Source organism: Colias eurytheme, chromosome 6 (genome assembly GCF_061535395.1).
Source record: "Colias eurytheme isolate Ceu_HAF_F1 chromosome 6, ilColEury1 Martin Lab GWU primary, whole genome shotgun sequence".
Classification (NCBI taxonomy): Eukaryota; Metazoa; Arthropoda; class Insecta; order Lepidoptera; family Pieridae; genus Colias; species Colias eurytheme.
This window is the reverse complement of record NC_142985.1, coordinates 10,841,242-10,860,438: the sequence shown is the minus strand read 5'-3', so window position 1 is coordinate 10,860,438 and position 19,197 is coordinate 10,841,242. Positions and strand designations below refer to the sequence as shown.

The 19,197-nt window shown below is 32.8% G+C and overlaps 1 protein-coding gene across 3 annotated transcripts in view; it reads left to right on the top strand.

Moving 5' to 3' along the window:
- Khc-73 (Kinesin heavy chain 73) overlaps positions 1-19,197 on the top strand; it is a 110,693-nt gene that overhangs the window by 3,191 nt on the left and 88,305 nt on the right. The gene's annotated exons all lie outside the window — the stretch shown is intronic.

Genomic DNA, 19,197 nt, shown 5'->3' with positions numbered 1-19,197 from the left:
TTGGGGTAGTTCTCATTATTTCCGTTAATAGTCAAACTTCTATGTTCTATAGTTATTAACAAACGTGACCTCACCTACCATCCTTGTCCTAGATTAGGAGCACAAGATAAAGAGAAGCACAGTGGAGGGATTGCCTTTATTAGCGTGACGAGGCAATTAACGCGTGTGTAAGCCTTTATTTTTTACCTTCGTCCTTGCAGACGTTAGGAACTCTTAATTAAAAACGTTGGCCTACTTGACTAGCGTGTGGAAAGAACCCTAACGTTAAGTAATTGCACGTAGCTGTTCTTGATGATGTGACGAGACCGTGAACTGTACTGTGCCAGCTTTTACCTTATGAAACATTTACACAATTGCAAAAGACGCTTTTTCAACTATTTTAATGTGTAAAGTGATGAGTTTCAAAGGTTGTTGGATTATGAAGAGACGACAGCAATTTATTTTTCAGATTATAATTATGTACTTCTAAACTCTTATATTAAAGAATAATACCTATGGATTGTATTATGTAGAAATAAAAGAAATAATAATATTATGTAGAATGTCTGAGACGCTCTGATTCGTGCGCGTTACCTCGCATTTTTCGCAACTTGAGAGTGCAATGAGCGACTAATAAAACAGTCTGATTCATATCTTAACACAAGTATTTAATACTACACCTTTTATTATAAATTATTTGTCTGAAACTATTTTTACAACACATAAATCAGTTGTTTCTGTATAGTGGGTATATTGCTTTCACTTTACTATTAAAGGAAATATACGAGGGCGTTCTGCGGGTAACGTAATTTTATGTGGGCAGCCGTCATTAATGTTGTGGCCTGGGTTGGAGTTCTCCTTAACCTACGCGCACGATATATCCGGTTAAATCGCACACGAAAGGCTAGGTATATTATTTGTGTTCCTTTATTCTTTATAAATTCTTTGCAAAAAATAAACAATGGAATTATTTTTTCTCGCATTATATAGAGCGCAGCAACAGACTTACGCACGAGCCTTTTGTTTACAAGGCCTTTTATTTTTAAAACATCATCTGTGTCGACAAAGTGCACTTACCTTTTACGGCGCGGCACCTGGAGGTTAGGAACGGCAGATTATATCTTATTCGGCAAGTAATTTGAAGTATCCTCAAAGTACTCGATAACTTGTTGGAATATTTTTGTATGAAGAGGTTTCTCCGCTTTGTCGTTTATGTGACCTTTCGTTGATTAAAACAAAAGATTGTCCAGTGAAAGTTTTGAATATTAGTTTAGTTGAAAGTAACATCAAAGGTCTGGGGATTCTTGATTATTTTGTGTTTATCTATTGGAACACCTACTTATAGAATTGATACGCGAACGCGATGACCTTAAACCGTGACTGTTGTTTAATTTCAGTGGAGAAACTTTACCATTTGTATCCATTTGCGTAAACAGTTTTGAAATCGAATTTGCTGCTTTATAAAAGTAAATATTCTCCAATTCCTTCACGGAAATCTATTACGGTTCCAACTCTTGAAGCGCAGATTAAAATCGGAGGAAAATTAAAATGGCTCTTATCTTTTGTGCGCCGTTCGTCTTGGAATAATTTCTTGTCACAATTTCGCATTTTCATAAAATCACGTAGCTGGATTTCGCTCAGTTAATTAGTGGTTGTTTATGTAAGTGGCTTTTATTTACCCAATTTGTTGTAACCAACAAATGATACTTTCGAAATTCGCGTATTAACTACATAAATTATGTTTGCATGAATAGAATGTAATAAACATGAAAACCAGATTAGAATGCAAATTTGTTAAATAAGCTCATATACTTTAATATATGTACTAACTTTAACGAAGAGTGCACTAATTGAATTCTGAAATAAAGTTAGAATTAAAAATTGTATTAATTTCTAGGGCAGCACCCGCCATCTTAGACCACATCTTCGCTTACCAACAGGCGAGATTGTGGTCAAACGCTTCCCTATTGTTCTTTAAAAAAATCTATCTAACTATATTTATATAGACCAAAAAACTTAAAACAAAATGTTTTGGATATCCATTTAACCATGTTTGGTTTATATTCGTACTCGTAAAAATATAAGGTAGTTAAACATTCCGTGTTGTGGTTCGATGCTTTGTGGTGGTTTTGCCGCTGGGTTCTTCTATCTATAGAACTACAAAGGTTTTTGTATTCAATTAAATTATATCTATCCTTTAAAATTATTTCTGTTAGGCATGTTTCAACTAAAACTACTATTTTCAATTTGTTTTATGGAAAATTAAAAATGGTTTGAAATAAAAACGATGAAAACTTGAGTTGGGAAACTTTGAAAGATGAAAGTGAGTACTTATTAAATTGGGTTCTTACCCTATTTCATAAAAAATGATAATTTCGTTTACATGTTCCTGTTTTTGTTTTAGTAACTACATACCTATTGTCGTAAAATTTTCTTTAAATTAATCACCGAAGAAGTCTTCGAATCGACATGAAAGCGAGGTTTTTATAAAGAGTGGCCTTATTGACATAATCGATGGGTACATAAAATAGCTTCGTAGTGGGGCATTCAGGTCAATCAATAGCACGGCGGAGACAGCGTGACATGCTATCATTGCCGTGTAATAGGTAATTATATTTTATAGGGATAATTTAATTTTTCTCTATATTTTCTAATATGTGTGCTCTATTTGTTGTAGTTGGATTATTCGAATATAAGGTTGTTCCTGGAAAGTTGTTTTATTTTTAAAGATGTGGTGGCCGCGAGTTGTATATTTAGTTGCCAGCTTAATCTCTAGGATTTGTAAACTTCTGATTTAAGATTATGTCTGGGGTAGGTTTTATTTACATTTTGTTCAAATAGGTAGCGTAGTCACGAATTTGCCATGTCAGCCTAGAAGGAAAAGTAGATTGAGGTTCATTCATTACATTACTAAATGTACGTATAATTTGTGTGCAAGTTGATTTCTAGAATCGAACTTTTCCACATACAAACAGCAAACAGGAATCATTATATGATGTGCATGAGTTTGATTACATATCATCTTCCCAATATTCCTTCAATTGGGCATGTCTGATAGAAATTGTCGACGACCGCGACGTCAATGTGTCGCAATTCTATGATTTATTATATTCAGGTTTTATTTGCTTACTTTATGATCAATGAATGAAGTAGGTAGGTGGTATTCGGAACGGTGCACGGTGACTAACGGACCGGCGTGGGATTTAGATCGTATCCACTTACAAGCTTAATTTAACAGTGAAAACTTTTACTTAAGAATACACATTGCAAATACGATGTGACAAAACGGCTTATGAACTGAGTTCTTACTAAAAGTAACTGTATTTGTACAGGGATTTATAAACTGAGTATTCTTATAAATACCCAGAAATGTACACTGTTGGAACTTATATTTGCTTCTAAAGTGTATTTATAATTCCTACTATAAAATTATAAATGCGAAAGCTTGTGAGGATCGATGTTTGTTATTCTTTCACACAAAAACTACTGAACCGATTACAATGAAATTTGGTATGTAGGAATCTGAAGACCGAAAATAATAGGCTACTTTTTATCCCGGAAATCACACCGTAACAAGAACAGGTTTTTCTTTGAAAAGGCGCGTGAGGCCGCAGACGAAGCTGCGGGAGGAAATCTAGTGCTCATATGTGTCTCCTGTGGATTTGTTCTTCGTGTATTATGAACTATTGAACGTTGTACGAAATTGAGTTTAAATTAACATTCACAGTTTGAGAACTTACTCATATACCTCGTCCCAGCTCATAGTAATGTTTGCATCAGAATTTATTAGGTAACTTTGACTAGTCGTGGTATGAACGGATGCTTTAAACGTACTGTAATTTTAACAGTAAATGCTGCCCCCCTACACCGTCAGCTCACCCCCCACTTTTGAGGACTTTCGATATGTTCATCTGGACATGTCAAGGAATTACTGTAGCGATTTTCAAAACTACACGAATTATTTCCGCTGATTTTATTAATTTTCTCAGACTACCAAATCAAAATGCTCTGTCACTTCCAAACATTCTTTAATTAATTTAGTGCTTGTTACATATAAACCATTTATAAATATCCATATTTCTTTATAACTAAAATACCTAAATGATGAGTACAGTAACAGTTGAGAATAAAAAAATATTAGTAAATAAAAACATTTCAGTCTATGACAATGCAAGCACGAGTTGCACTTGATGAATGTAAGCTCTTCGTTCCATTTGGTTAATTGCTTCCACTGTTAAGAGTTATGAGAGAGCACTTTGATGGCGCTTAGTATACAGATAGTGTCTGTTGCGAACCCGATTGGCACACTCCGAAATTCTATTTAGCTCTGATATGAGCGAATGAACGATAATTTCCATCTTTGTTTTGGAATCTAGATTGGAGTGTTATCTATTGGAAAATTGTGATTATCTGTATTGATGTTGTTAGTTTTTTGCACGTTATTAGGGTTACGTTTATCTATCAATAGTGTGTTCTACAACTTGATAATTGGCAGAATATGTTTTCTTAGTCACCTTATCGATAGCAGTTATGTCGGTACGAAATACGACTACTTGATGCATTATTAAAAGGATTAATAGGTAGATTTTAATGTATTATTAATCCGAAAAGCACAATGTTATCTTCAGCCAATTCTTACGTGCTTCAAAGTGGCAGTGGCCACGATCGATCCAAGACCATTAGCAACTAAATTTACACACTCTAACCTTTGCCACATAAGTAATTCCAACCTTTGGCGTGCACATGTAATTACTAGACCTGCAGAGCGAAGTTTGCCTATGCAGAGTATATTTGCGAGACTCCCCTTGAATTAATTAAGCTTACGAGAGTAAACGTAACGTGCGCAATTTCGGCACTGCTATGTCTAGCCTTCTATGATAATGTAGTGATTATCTACTCTAAGGCTAATAGATTATGTTCGAGCATCGATGGGTGTTCAGGGAGATTGATCTACCAATTTGCTAATGTCTTTCTTTTAGCGATGAGTCATCAGTGAATTGAGTGAGCCTGTTATTAGTGGGCCTTTATGTCCAATTGATGGTTGGCGATGTTATGTGTATCGGACAATAGGTATTTTTGTTGCAATGGACGATACACAAATAATGTTTTTTTCATCATATCGTCGACATTCACATGTCATGATCATATTGTGAAAATGGCCAAATTCACAGTTGTGTAAAATTACCAAGCCGGTGGATGCGTGTTGCCTAATGCATCAAGCCAATGAATAATTAATTTTAATTGGTCCAAAATATGACTAACATTAACGTGTAACACTTAATGAGCACAGTCAGTGGAAATCGATTTAGATCACCATTCTGAAGTGTTAGAATTGAAGTAGGCGATAGATAAGACTAGTAGATTACTTGAAGCTATTCAGAGACGCCAATTTGTGATATCGTCTTTCGTAAGATTACAGATAAAACTTTATTCACAGTGATTTTGATTGAGTTGATATTCGGAGAATATAGAGGTGTTCAATTTCATTTGAAGCTCATGGACGGGGCCAAAGTAATCCGATAGATAGATGAAATGACAATGGAAATTCTGTGTAACGTAAAGAGGAGCGACCCATATTTCGGGCCTGTGAGACCGCACATGAAATTAATGGGTACGGATTGAAACTAGACTATGTATGACCGCAATTGAGAAATGTTAACATTAGCATAAATATGTGGATCTCGATTAAGGTTGTTCGTGTGGAAATTCGTTTTGTGCGTGTGTGTGTATGTGTGTAAGTAACACACGTGGTACTGTGTAGGCTGGTGTAGCTGTAGCGATACGATAATTTGGCTACAATCGGAATTTAGATGGAGAAATGATGTTCTATTTTTACATGTGCTTCAATTTTATCGTTAAGTATTATATATTGAAGTATTTTTGTCTGTAGAAGATAAACCAAAACATAATTTTGATGATATGCAATTTTTAATATCTTGAACGTATATTATCATAAATTCTATCACAGCAAAGACCGGACAGATATTTTTTATAAAATGTTATATAAGAGGTGGTTGGACTTTTTTGTTATTTGTAAATCTTGCTTGAACCTGCGATGAAAGACCAATGATACCGTTCCATTGATGTTACAGGCTCCAGCCCTCAATACCTTTTATCCAAACGCGAAGGTTGGATATTGATCTGAAGTTCTTTCATTTTAGAAGGGTCTTTTTTTTAATCTTCAAGACCTTTTCATATTTAAAGAAATGTATCGAGTTTTAGATATGTACTCAAAATTGACCACGTTCATTGATTGAATACTTACTATAAACTCTTTATTTATTACTTCAGTTTTTGTGAAAAGAAAAGATTCAGACACAGGTGAAGAAATGCAGCATAGTATTTAAAATGCAGAATACCTTTTAACTTCTTCTAAATTATTCATACATAATAAGGCATATAATTATTTTGTCGTCTCGTATTGAAGTAAAGGTCATGGATTTATATACTTCTTAAGTTATTTATAAATTATATTACATACTATTATGAATATGTATAACATTTTATTAAATTGCATATTATGACTATTGTAAACATTGTTCGAAGTTTCCAAAATGATAAATAATTTACATTTGGTTTCTTATACTTTTGAAAAGGATTTCATTAACAAGCGAAATTTCTTACTCAATTTTCCACAACGGTTCACTTTTCAAGGAGCTAAGTAATAATATACTAAAACAAAGGTAAGATTGTTCCAAGCACTGGTGTCACGCCGGTTTCATCAAGCCGAGTGCTCCAAGATGTACAGTATTGCGGCCCATTCGGCTTTATGGCGGTTGTGAAAGTCCCGCACTATTTATACGGACGTTTGGAAACTGTGATAATTTAGATTTATAGCTGGAGTCGGTGTACTGCGGTTATATAATAGTTATATATAGGTATACTTTGATAGGTTTGTATTATATATTTAGATAGTTAGTACGATTTTAGTTACCTTTGTCACTTTCTTCATCGAGACGTTATGGAGCCAGCGTCTCAATCTTGGATCTTGGGTTCATGCCCTGGTGAAACACGAATACCACATAAAATTTGAATGTGTATTTTTTCAACTATATAACGGACTTTGATGATAGTCAATTATTATAATTCCACTAAAAATATTCAGATTTATTGTCTAGATGTCGAAGTGAAAATCACCTTTTTCAAAATTAATTTTAGTTCAATTAAATTGTATATAAATTAAATTTCTCCTGTCAAAAGCATTTCAATGATAACTATTTGTTAAATATATTTTTGATTGAAAATATTAAGGGGCAAAATAATTGTATAGCTAGTTTTATTGATAGTAATTGTACTTTACAATGAATAAACATTGTAGATACATGATCATTATTCTTTTCTCAGGCGTATCTGTATCTAACAACCAACTACGTAAGAAGAATAACATTTATGCAATTATCGTGTCCCACAAGTTCATTAACATTAAAGTAATCCTGAAATAAACAACATAATGGAAGATATCACGTTAGCATGATTCAACCGTTACTCTGGATCAACCATTTTATACCTTACGTATATAACCCTAAAGTTGGAAATAGGTTATCTTAAAAATGTAGTTAGTTGATACTGATTGACGATTGTGGACTTGGCATCGATTTTGCAAACTTCATGGAACGTAAGTTCTTGGAACTAGCTCGGGATCAATTTGAAATTTTAATCAGTTTTCATTCAATTGTGGGTCTTGGTCGATCGTGGTGCATCATTCATGCTAGTTGGCAAGGTGAATTATACCTATATGTATTATGTGCTGGGTTAGGAACGCCCGGTGGTCGAATGTCGACCATCTGCTTTTAACCGCTTTCAATTGGTTTTCAATTAGGTGTACGGATCGTGATGAAAATTACGTTTGACCAATGTATGTTGTAACGTTATGAATTATAGTGATACATACAGTATCATCGCCTCACGTGAATGAAGGAAGAAATACTCGTAGAATTCGTAAAAGAAGGCGATTTACTGTCACCTATAGCAATTAAAAATCGTTTATTGGTTATTATTAATTTCTCAATAGTAAATTGAGTTTAAAAGTTTCATTTGAACGCAGAAAACGTTATTAAATACAGCGAAAATAGAGCTCAACGAGCAAATAAATTAAACTTGATAAAATCAAATGAGAAAATATAATTTGCTCTTCTGTCACAAAGATGTTTGTTTAATAAAAATGAATTTAATTAATTAAATTCATTCAAGAACTTAAGTTCGCTCGGCTAGGCTTGTCTTTGTCTTGATGGAAACGTCTGTTTTGTAGATTGATTGTAATTAAAGGTGTGTTATTACTGCGATCGTTGTTTGAGGGATGGGTCGTGATTGCTATCGCGATTTTAACCCGTGTGTGTTATTGAAACGTACAGAGATAAAACATTGCGGTTTTATTGTCTTTGTAGGCAATATTGTAAAGAGTCGTAAAATAAATTAATCCAAGAAATATACAGAAGAGAGATAATATTGATTAAGTAAGGATGGAGTACCTGTCGACTAATAAAACTCTCGGTCTTGGAGATATTGGAGTATTTCTGAATGGTTTGCTCAAACATTTTCTGGTTTACCTTAAGAGTTAAGCGGTTTACTGCATTGAAAGCTCTATACTGTTATGGTAGCATTAGACACATTTTGTTTGAAAACTCCTACTCTGTTTAGGGAACATGGGAAGTATTTTTACTGAAATAATGACTCTGTTACCTTGAACTTTAGAGAAGATACAGGGATTAAATGTCGTTCATTTTATGAGAATTTGATGTTAACACCGTCATTTCATGTTTGTTTCCTCCAAACGCTGATCGTAAAAATGAGAACGTTGTTTTAGTCAGACTAGCTTCATGTGTAAACAGTACCTTTTTGCATTTTTGTTATAAAATTTGAAGGTTCCTTTGTGATAATCTCTATTTACTTCTGACTGATATCATAAATTCTAGTAGGTAGTCATTAGCAGTGTAACCAAACCAACGTAATATGTATAGTAAAAGGAGCATTTTTCATGTTCTATTAAATTGAGGTGTATTTTTGCATTATATTGCATGCAAAATTGTTCTGTATACAGTATTCATATTAAGTTTCCCTATTTTCCTTTAAATCAGCAAAACATGCATGAATCACGATCTCTAATCTATACAAGCGTAGGAGAGCCTTGATATTAAAAGTAAGATAAATATTTTGTTATAGAATTTTTATTACGCGATTAAAATTAAAACATAAGTACACTAGGCACGTCTATGAAGTATTCGATATGGCCTTAATTATACAATGAAACCTTGTAAGTATCTATTGAACACGATCGTTGAAAACTGCATAAATATATTTTTCATTCAGGCCACGAATGTTGTGTTTATTGTTTATACCGTAAATGAGTTGAATGGTTTTAATGAAATTCAATGTGGTTTAGTACTTTTTACTAAATCAAAACATTATAAGACAAATATTTGAGTATTTTTAATTTTAAATGAACAAGACATGTGTTTTGATTTTTTAATTGGTCTCTCAATGCAATTATGTATTTAAACATCTAAATGCCCATTTGTATGTTTCATTAAAACTCATATTATTCAAATGAAACATTTAAGTGGTTTCTTTTAATTTATTGTTGTTTTTCGATACGATTTAACGATTTTCATCTATTTAGGTTCAGATTTCAGATTTTCCCTACAATATAACACGTAGATTGTAGCCTGTAGGTATGTGCTCTTAAAACATGTGAAATTGTAATCCGGTTTTTCCTGAGCATATTTTGTTTTTTAACAATGTGTAGACGTATTACACCAAGTACGTGTTATCGGTATCGAGGCAGATAAAGGTTTATCAGTATAATAATGCACATACATAGTATAGGAAATTTGATAAACGTCTATATATCTACAGACTTCATATAATACGTAAATCCATTTGATCATCAAATAATTGTTTGTAGGTCACTGCTATTTTCAATTCCTACCGCAATTATCTTTGTGTTGTTTTATTAATGTTATTGTGACTTGTTTGTATGTGTGATAAGATAAGCCTGAATTTAAGGTGAGATGACATATTTTGCTTACGCGGTTGAATGTTGGTAGTGTTTACTTTTTACTTGCTGCAGTATTCAGCTGTAGCGAATTTTCTTATCGGTACATTTTCTGAAATCAAATAAGAGCATTTATTTAGAAGAATAATGTGCACAATTATAAATTTCAATATTTTATTCATTTATTATTGGTGAAAGATACTTTCTTGATATTTCTTTTATTGTAAAAAATATTGTGACAGTTTTATTTGATAGTACCTACACCTAATTTTAAGCAACTATAGGTACAAAGGTGAAGGCAGGTACTCTGTAGAAAAGCTATTGTGAACTCGTAAAATGTCTATAAAAAATTTAAAGCAAGCGCTGTCTGTGTGCCGTTATTTTCCTTTAGTTCTGGAAAAGGAGACACTGAGAGTCTGTCTAGGAGATAAATACATGTATTTTAGCAAATTTATTCTCTGCATCATATATCAATAATTGTCAATAGGTATCATTTAACTCGAATTGCTCAGCTCCTATTGATCTTAGCGTGATGATATATAGCCTATACTCTATAGCCTTCCTCAATAAATGGGCTCAAATCTAACACCAAAAAATTTTTTAAAACGGACCAGCAGTGCTTGAGATTAGCCCGTTCAAGCTAACAAACAAACTACAACTTTATAATATTAGTAGAATACGGAAACGACATTCAAGTTTCAACATATTAATTAGTGTACTGTACGAGTGTACGTAGCAAACGTGCAAAAGTATTGCTCACGCGTACATTGCTGTTAGTGTCAAGGTAATTTATTTTGCAGTAACAATAGAAATGCACAAGTACGCTCGTATCCTAGCTTGGATAATCATTGTGTTGAAAATTGTTTCAATGTTGAATGTTGAGTTTAAAAAACTATAGTGAATTGCACGCCTCATAAGCGAAGCGTTGAGGTGGGTACTACTGTCACTTCGCGCAAAACATCTGATTTTTCAAACTTAAAATGTCTTTATGTATCATACATTGCACTTGTAAGATAATACATACACACACATATTAAGAAAAAACACTATTTTTAACGTTCATGATATTTTTGATGTCATTTTTGTTATTTAAACTAGTTAAAAAACAGTTTAAAAAAGTTCTGTCTTGGACGTCCGTGTGTCTGTATGTGCGGATCCTTTTTCTTGTTAACACGATAGCGACCGAAATACTTTACTAATCGAGTCTTTTTAGGGTTCCGTAGCCAAAATGGCAAAAACGGAACCCTTATAGTTTCGTCATGTCCGTCTGTCCGTCTGTCCGTCTGTCCGTCTGTCACAGCCGATTTACTCGGAAACTATAAGTACTACAGTGATGAAATTTGATGGGAATATGTGTTGTATGAACCGCTACAAAAATATGACACTAAATAGTAAAAAAAAGAATTGGGGGTGGGGCCCCCCATACATGTAACTGAGGGATGAAATTTTTTTTTTCGATGTACATACCCGTGTGGGGTATCAATGGAAAGGTCTTTTAAAATGATATAAAGTTTTCTAAAAAACATTTTTCTTAAAGTGAACGGTTTTTGAGATATCAGCTCTCAAAGTCGTAAAAAGTATGTCCCCCCCCCTCTATTTTTATAACTACGGGGTATAAAATTCTAAAAAAAATAGAGGTGATGCATGCTAATTAACTCTTTCAACGATTTTTGGTTTGATCAAAGTATCTCTTATAGTTTTTGAGATAGGTTGATTTAACTGTAATTTATTATATTTGCTGCTACGGAACCCTTTGTGCGCGAGCCCGACTCGCACTTGGCCGGTTTTATTTTTTCTCTTACGCTTGAGTATGCTCAGGAATAGAACCCTTTCATTTTTCAGGGTCTGATTCGATGTGGTTTAATTGTTATTAAATAAACAAAAATAATAATTAATAAATATTTATTAAAAAAAAATTATGAGGCGTGCACTTTTGGATTTTCCAAATTATTTTTAAATATTATTGTTATATGATGATATATGATTGCGTTGTAAACAATGTATGTGGATTTGTATTTTTATTGAAGCTACTGGTTTCAGATGGATATTAAGAGAAATACGATTTCTTATATTTGTAAATTATTACTTTAGTCTAATAAGTTACTTACATGTAGGTAAATTTAAATGAAAAAAATCTCTTTGTTTACTGATTCTGTACAAAGAGTTTTATTTATTCAGCAGTAGCTATAGTAGGTATTTGTATTATATCAAATTCTACTAACTATTTTTATGTATTTGCCCATATCTAAAACAATGTTTTGTGTTTAATTGCCGTGTATGAAATGAATAAATTTTTAAATAAACAAGATTTGTTTACCAATTTGATTGAAATGTTTGATTTTCATGGTATTTTATTTAAATGTCCATAAAACACGATACACACGCGAATGTTTAATAGGAATATTTAATAAATATATTAGTTTTTTTAGCCTCTATAATACTCCTTTAGATTTACTCTGAAAGAAAAGTTTACTAGGAGCTGACTTAACTATAATATGTAAAGTTGAAGTCTATTTATATTTAGTATCGATACCTTCATATAGTTAGTTCGAGTTTGTGGCTTTGCCGCTCGGACTTATTTGAAAAGTACACTTTTTAAAGTTTTAAGATGTCGAAGAAGTTTTAATATATAAATGCATGGCTTTGATTTGCTTCTTAGTAACGAAACATACCTACCATCTAAAAACATTCACAGCATTGGAAGAAGTTTTCGTCATTATTTATTAGATCGCTTATTCTTGTGCTTAAAACGGGTTTACATGCAAATACCTATCGCACTAATTTGAAATTATATCTTTAACTTATATTAGATAATAACACTCCCTTTTCGGTTGTTTCCTATACCGACGCGACAAAATGCTAAAGAGAAATGAGTGGTGTCAGAAATTTCAGTATTAGTTACAAGTTTATATTTCAGAATTTCGTTATAATTTATCTCTTCGCAGTTTCTTAGCAAAGTTTATTATTATCTTGTAAATATATCATGTTTACGTAATATTTTTAGCAGCAATCTGACCCAGTAAGAGGCTTTGCTAGATCGCTAATTGGATTTTATTTTTAACTTTATATTGCAAAAATAGTACCTACTTACCTACATTAAGGAAGCAGGAGTAAACAAAATGATTATTATGTTTTATTTTAATTTCTGTCGTCCTGTATTATCGAATATACCTGCATATTAAATTAGTATCAGTAATAATCAGTATTCAGTAGTAATGTAGGTTTAGAACACTTCTTAGGTATGAATAGTTAGTCGCGGAAGAATTCCAACCAATACCCGCGGCCCCATCATTCAAGCGGCTCGACGGAAAACAGTGGGGTTTTAGTCGGTAAGAATCCGACATAACCCACGCTCCTTCCCCGGGAGCCGTGGGTATCTTTGAACGATGTCCCCATAAAAAAAAGGTATGAGTTACGTTAAATTTTAGGTCATAATTTACGTTCACCGCTCAAATGGCATTTGATTTCTAACCCAATACGTGATAATTAACACACAAGCCTCCAAATTAACTATATTTAACGTTGTCTATCAACTGAATTCGATATGTAACACATGAAAACGTAATTAAGTCGTGTTTCGGCTCCCCGGAGCGCCGGGGACGTCGGGCGTCGCTAATTTGGGAAAATGTTTAAATTATGAGTCCATTTACAAATTACGTCCCCGCTATACTATAGGTAGGTACTTTATCTTTATACTGATTGTGAGTGATTCCGGTTGCTCGGTAACGAATAAGGATCAGTCTGTCTAATTGATTTGGTTTCGGATAAAATGTTCGAGTTTATCTTTGTTTGGCTTGAATCAAGGTTTGGGTGTTTGTAACCTTAGCGGTTGGATGGAATAATTCATGGCTAGATGATTTAATTGTTATAAAAACATGTTGATTCTACATTGTTTTAAATTGCTATAAATATAATTAGCAATGTTGAGACAATTTTATGCATTGATATTATTATGTTAATAAAACAATAATTTTCTTTGAAAGCTTTGATTTTACAGTTTATTTAAGGAATATCAAATACGTGGACAATATAAATAAATTATTTATTTTAATGACACACATTCTTAAATAAGCATATTTCCTTGTAAACAGTTGCACAAGCGTCTGAATACCTAGAATATATGAAATATTCCCAGATATTCCGCATAAATTGAGTGCAGTAAACTATAGTAAGAAAATAAAACACGAAACGCTCGTAGTAAATTCGTCAACCGTATCTGTTAATTTTATCGGCAGACAGACTGTCGCCGCAACTAAGGAACAGCTGTAATAAATTGTCCTTGATAAATTAAATAATTATGAGTTTCTGGAATAGTACTAGGTACCACCGTTTGCGAGAACATCAGCACTTTACTATTGTATGTACATCTATATTAATCACTACATAGTATAATACAAAAGTCGCTTTCTCTATACGTATGCTTAAATCTTTATAACTGCGCAACGGATTTTGATGCGGTTTTTTAATAGATAAAGTGATTCAAGAGGAAGGTTTTAGTATATTATTTATTAGGTTTTAGACAAAGCGGGCGAAAAGCTAGTGTTCAATAATTTTATCTCGGTTACACGAGTATGCTATTAGATACTTGCGTATAAATCCAACTTAAGTTTGAATATCACAGAAGAATATCCATTAGGATTATCCGAAAGCCCGAAAGGCTATGAAACATTTTCAAGCAATCAGAATAATTATAAATTAAGGCTTCAATAGGTATAATATAAAATATTCAAGATACGCAGATTAAGTTTCTTTTAATTATACATTTGTATGTTCTTAAATTTACTTTTAATATTTTGAATTCTTGGATTGGATCCAAACTTAACTTTGCTTTCCCTATTCCCTTAAACGGGTAAGACATCACTAATAGGATTAATTTTGTAAAAATTGGAATTGTTTCGACTACCATTTCAGCTTTAGTTTTATTGTAAGTTAAGGGAATAGATATGTATTTTCGGGGATAATTCCAACGTTGTCTCATTCCTCTCGCTCCAAATTTGCGAAGCTATAAATATTATATACAGTGTATTCAAATAATCCGACCCTTGAATTAATAATTGAACAGATTTTGAGGCTGAATTGGAAAGGCTAAAAACATATAAAAAATGAGAATTAAATTATATTGGGACCAGTCTAGTCCTTTGGGTTTAGGTAGGTATGCATACTAAATCAGCTGAAATAAAAATGTAGACCCATTCTATACATATGATGTATCCTAAAAATTGCTTAAGTACGTAAAAACAAGTTGATTACATACAATTTATGTGAATATAGCAACGTCAATGATCCGAGTTAACTTATTTATTACTACTACTACATAGTGTTTACGATTGTGATCTTGTGATAATAAAGTTTGAATACGTTTAAGTATTGAATACGTCAATATCGTGTAATTCTCAATTGGACGCGAGGATTGATGTAACGAGTATCGAGATGTTGTTGATATTGCTTCTACTTTCTTACGGGACGCTGCGTCCAATCAGAATTATATGCTCTTCATTTATGTTTTATGCGATCGATGGAGGGTGAATGTTTGAGTATGAAAATGTGGAGATTTTTTGGAATGAAATAGCGGTTCTTTCATATCAAATTCGAATAGAAGTAAGTACATAGGTAGGTACTCTATACATACAGTCGAATATGGACGGAGCGATTTATTCCTACTTGCGTGATTATTCCATATTTATCACAACACACCTATTTATTTTAAAATTTTTGGTCCAAAATGAGGAATATTTTATTAGTTATTGCCAAATAGTAATATTAGTCAATAAAATAACTATTTCTACACATGACATTCAAGAGGTTTCATAAATAAACTTGGTATCCTTTACAAATCAGATATCTACAGAGATTCTAAGAAAACTCATTTTATACGTAAACAGGCACAACACACGTACTATTTATAGTAGGCAATAACGTTGTAACACGGTTCTAACAAACAACATGAATGTACTTACAAGATTTGTTTATCTCACCTATTTATGTGTTGAGATTGTTAACTGACAGCGTATGAGGCATTGTTTCTGTTTGCATTGTTATGTTTTCGGACGAAAATGACTTATATAATAACGTAGGTGCTCTCATTGAGATTGATGGTGATGAAGTCATTTTAAGTGCCTGTGTACCAAATGAAACTACATACATATATTGATAATGTAATTTTTAAAATATCAAAACATTGTAAGAAAATTATTATTGTCTAGAGATCATAATAATATAACAATAACAATTTATATTGTGATCAATTGGTATAATTTGTTATAAAGTTTCATCCAATAAAGAATTTTATTGGCATACAAATAAAGGCTATTCACAGTCTATAATTGTATTTCAAGTACAGACGAATTGTCGCCACGTGTAGACCGTTTGGCATTTCCGTAAGAAAGCCCTCCATCGTGACCCGCTTTCTTAATTACAAGTACATTTGTAAAAATAATGAAGGCTACATTAATACAAAATGTGTAATAATTACGACGCTTATTATAATTAATGTCGAGGCGTGAAGCTACGCTTTAACTGGTAATTTTGGGCTTTCTTTGGAAAGAGACCGAAAGGTATACTCCTTAGATAAGAATAAGATATGTATTAAGTTTATTTACTGTTTTATATTAAATTTTTTGCACTTGAAGCTATCGAATGCTAATAAAAAATATGCGTCATTCATCCTTTATTAAATTTCCGATTGATTACATTTTATCACCATTGCTATCGTATCCTAGAGATTAACATGCACATTTACATGTCCAATACAAAAATCAGCTGATTCAAACGAAACTATTTAATTAACAGTAGTAAAGTTCTCTTTGAGGGCATTAATATCAAGGAAAATAGTTGAAAAGTCCGCATTACACCGCACAATGCTTTGAGCAGAGCACGAACAATATATAATCGGGAACCGCACGTTAGACATGTGGGCCTTGGGGATTCTTTGAGAGAGATATTATACGGCTAAAAATGGATGTATGGTACACTCATTTGGGAAATGTATTGCGTGGAAATTTCAGTAGAGCACATAATAATTGGTTGGATAATAATAATAAACGTGAAAGCATAAATTAATGATCTAAAATCAAATCATCTTTATTTTATGCCTACACACAACTTACTTAGACCAAGTAGTATTTACGTTGTGAAGTACTAGTGTCTGAAATCTGGTCTGTGAAAGACCTGTAGTACAGATTACTGCACTGGACACACGGAAAGAACTCCTAGTAGGTACCTACGTAAAAGCAAAGGGATTAGGGAAGGATTGTGGAATTGTAAAGGATTATGGACCCTGTATTAATTCTATGAAACGCGATAACTTAATGTTAAAGTGCACAAACTCATTTAGTAAGGGTGTGTTAAGTGTTTACTTTCTCGGTGCCACCTTGACCTCATTTTCACGGAAGTATTGCTCGGTATACGTTTTTATAGAAATATGAGTTGAGTAGCAACACAGAAAATATATTAATTCTTGGAAAGGCTTTTATTACTATTACTATAGAACGAAACATTGGAGTAGTGTTTTGTATTGGCTTATTGGTCACGTGGTTATCCCGTTGATTCCGGTTTCCGTACGTTTACTATGATTCCGATTTCCGAATGTTAATAAAACGTGAACCACGTGAAAGTTTGAAATTCAACGTAGAGTTATTCATATCTAATAGAATATTACCTATTTGATTTATGCTCCAACGTGCGTGGAATATTTGATGGTTATACCTGGGGTTGCAATAGTTTTTACACATGCATTCCCTATTTTATGTGAGTTATTACTAAGTGAAACTGTTTGGATGTGAGACACTGGTAATTTTGTTAGAATTAGATTTTTATTGCGAATTCCTGTGATGATAAGATTAGATTATTTTCACTAAATGACTCTGGAATAATGTAGCTTTCTGCTGGTGAAAGAAAGATTGAAATTGGCCCGGTAGTTTTTATGTGAAATCATCACAAACATAAATACATAAACACAATATAAGGTATGTTCCATATTATGTGTTACAATTGTGAAGGGCAAAATATATCTGATTTTGTAAATTACAAATCTAACAATTGTAAAGTATGTAGGTACATACAAGGTTATCTGCTTTACCTTGAGTGCAAATTTATCAACTACACTATCGCGTTTGCGTGAAGAAATGTGTGATGTTTTTGTGTTGTTGATTTAAAGGGCGAAATGTAAATTAAGACCTTCGTGGAAATTGTTGAAAATCAAACAGGATACCATAAAGTTTAGACTTTAAAAACTACTATAACATACAAAAAAAAAATATTCGCATACGATGAACGTGTTTATTTCAATACAGTTTTAAACTCAGCATAAGTAGTTTTTAACGCAGCAGTAACGATCGCTTTAATATTTATAGCGCTCCCCCGTACAATTCTACCAAATTGCATTTACATAGCGTTGCAGTTTACACTAAACATTGCATCGTTTCATTACCATAAAGAAAAGCTCTGCGTGTTGAAGCCAGAGTTCACCCACGCGGCTGTGACTCAACGATCCTTTTCTAGACTATATTAACACCACGATATTTATAACTGTTGCTAGGCGCTCGCTAAGTTTTGATTTAAGACCATTTCACAGTAATGGCTCGTAAACACTGAGCCACTTGGTGGGTACGTCAGGGACTGCGGGACTTCGCGTCGGTGGTCTTTATGGAAGAACTTAACCAACCCTAGAACCCTATACTTCATTGAAACACGTATAGACTGGGGTAGAAGCCTTTGAAAATAATGAAAAGATAAAAAAAATCGCAGTCGGATGAAACCCATTAGAAAAGGAGGGGAATATGATGAAAATAAAAGGAAAAATAAATTACGGTCAATCCGAGTTCGGGAAGCGGGAGGGGGGCGCTTTTAAGAGAAAAAAATGGTTTCTCTCGATTTCCGACAAAACTACAAGTCCTATAGAAAAAAGTTCAATGGCAAAGTTGTAGGTAATTAAAAGTTCTACAACTTTTGTATTCACAATTTTTTCACATAACCTAAAAATTTAGGTGAAAAATTCAAAAAACCAAGTTTTTGGTCTTTTATTTCTATCTACTTCAAAATTTATTTTTTTTCTACGAAATTTGGTGGAAACTTACTTTATTATGTCCCAAATACACTGTAATTTATTTGATTGAAAATATTTATTTTTTCGCCTTATTTTGAATTAATACCAAAAAAACAACCTAATTTTCAATCGAAAAGTCACCCGTCAAAATATCAGCTTTTTTCAAAAACTTGGGGTGCCTTTT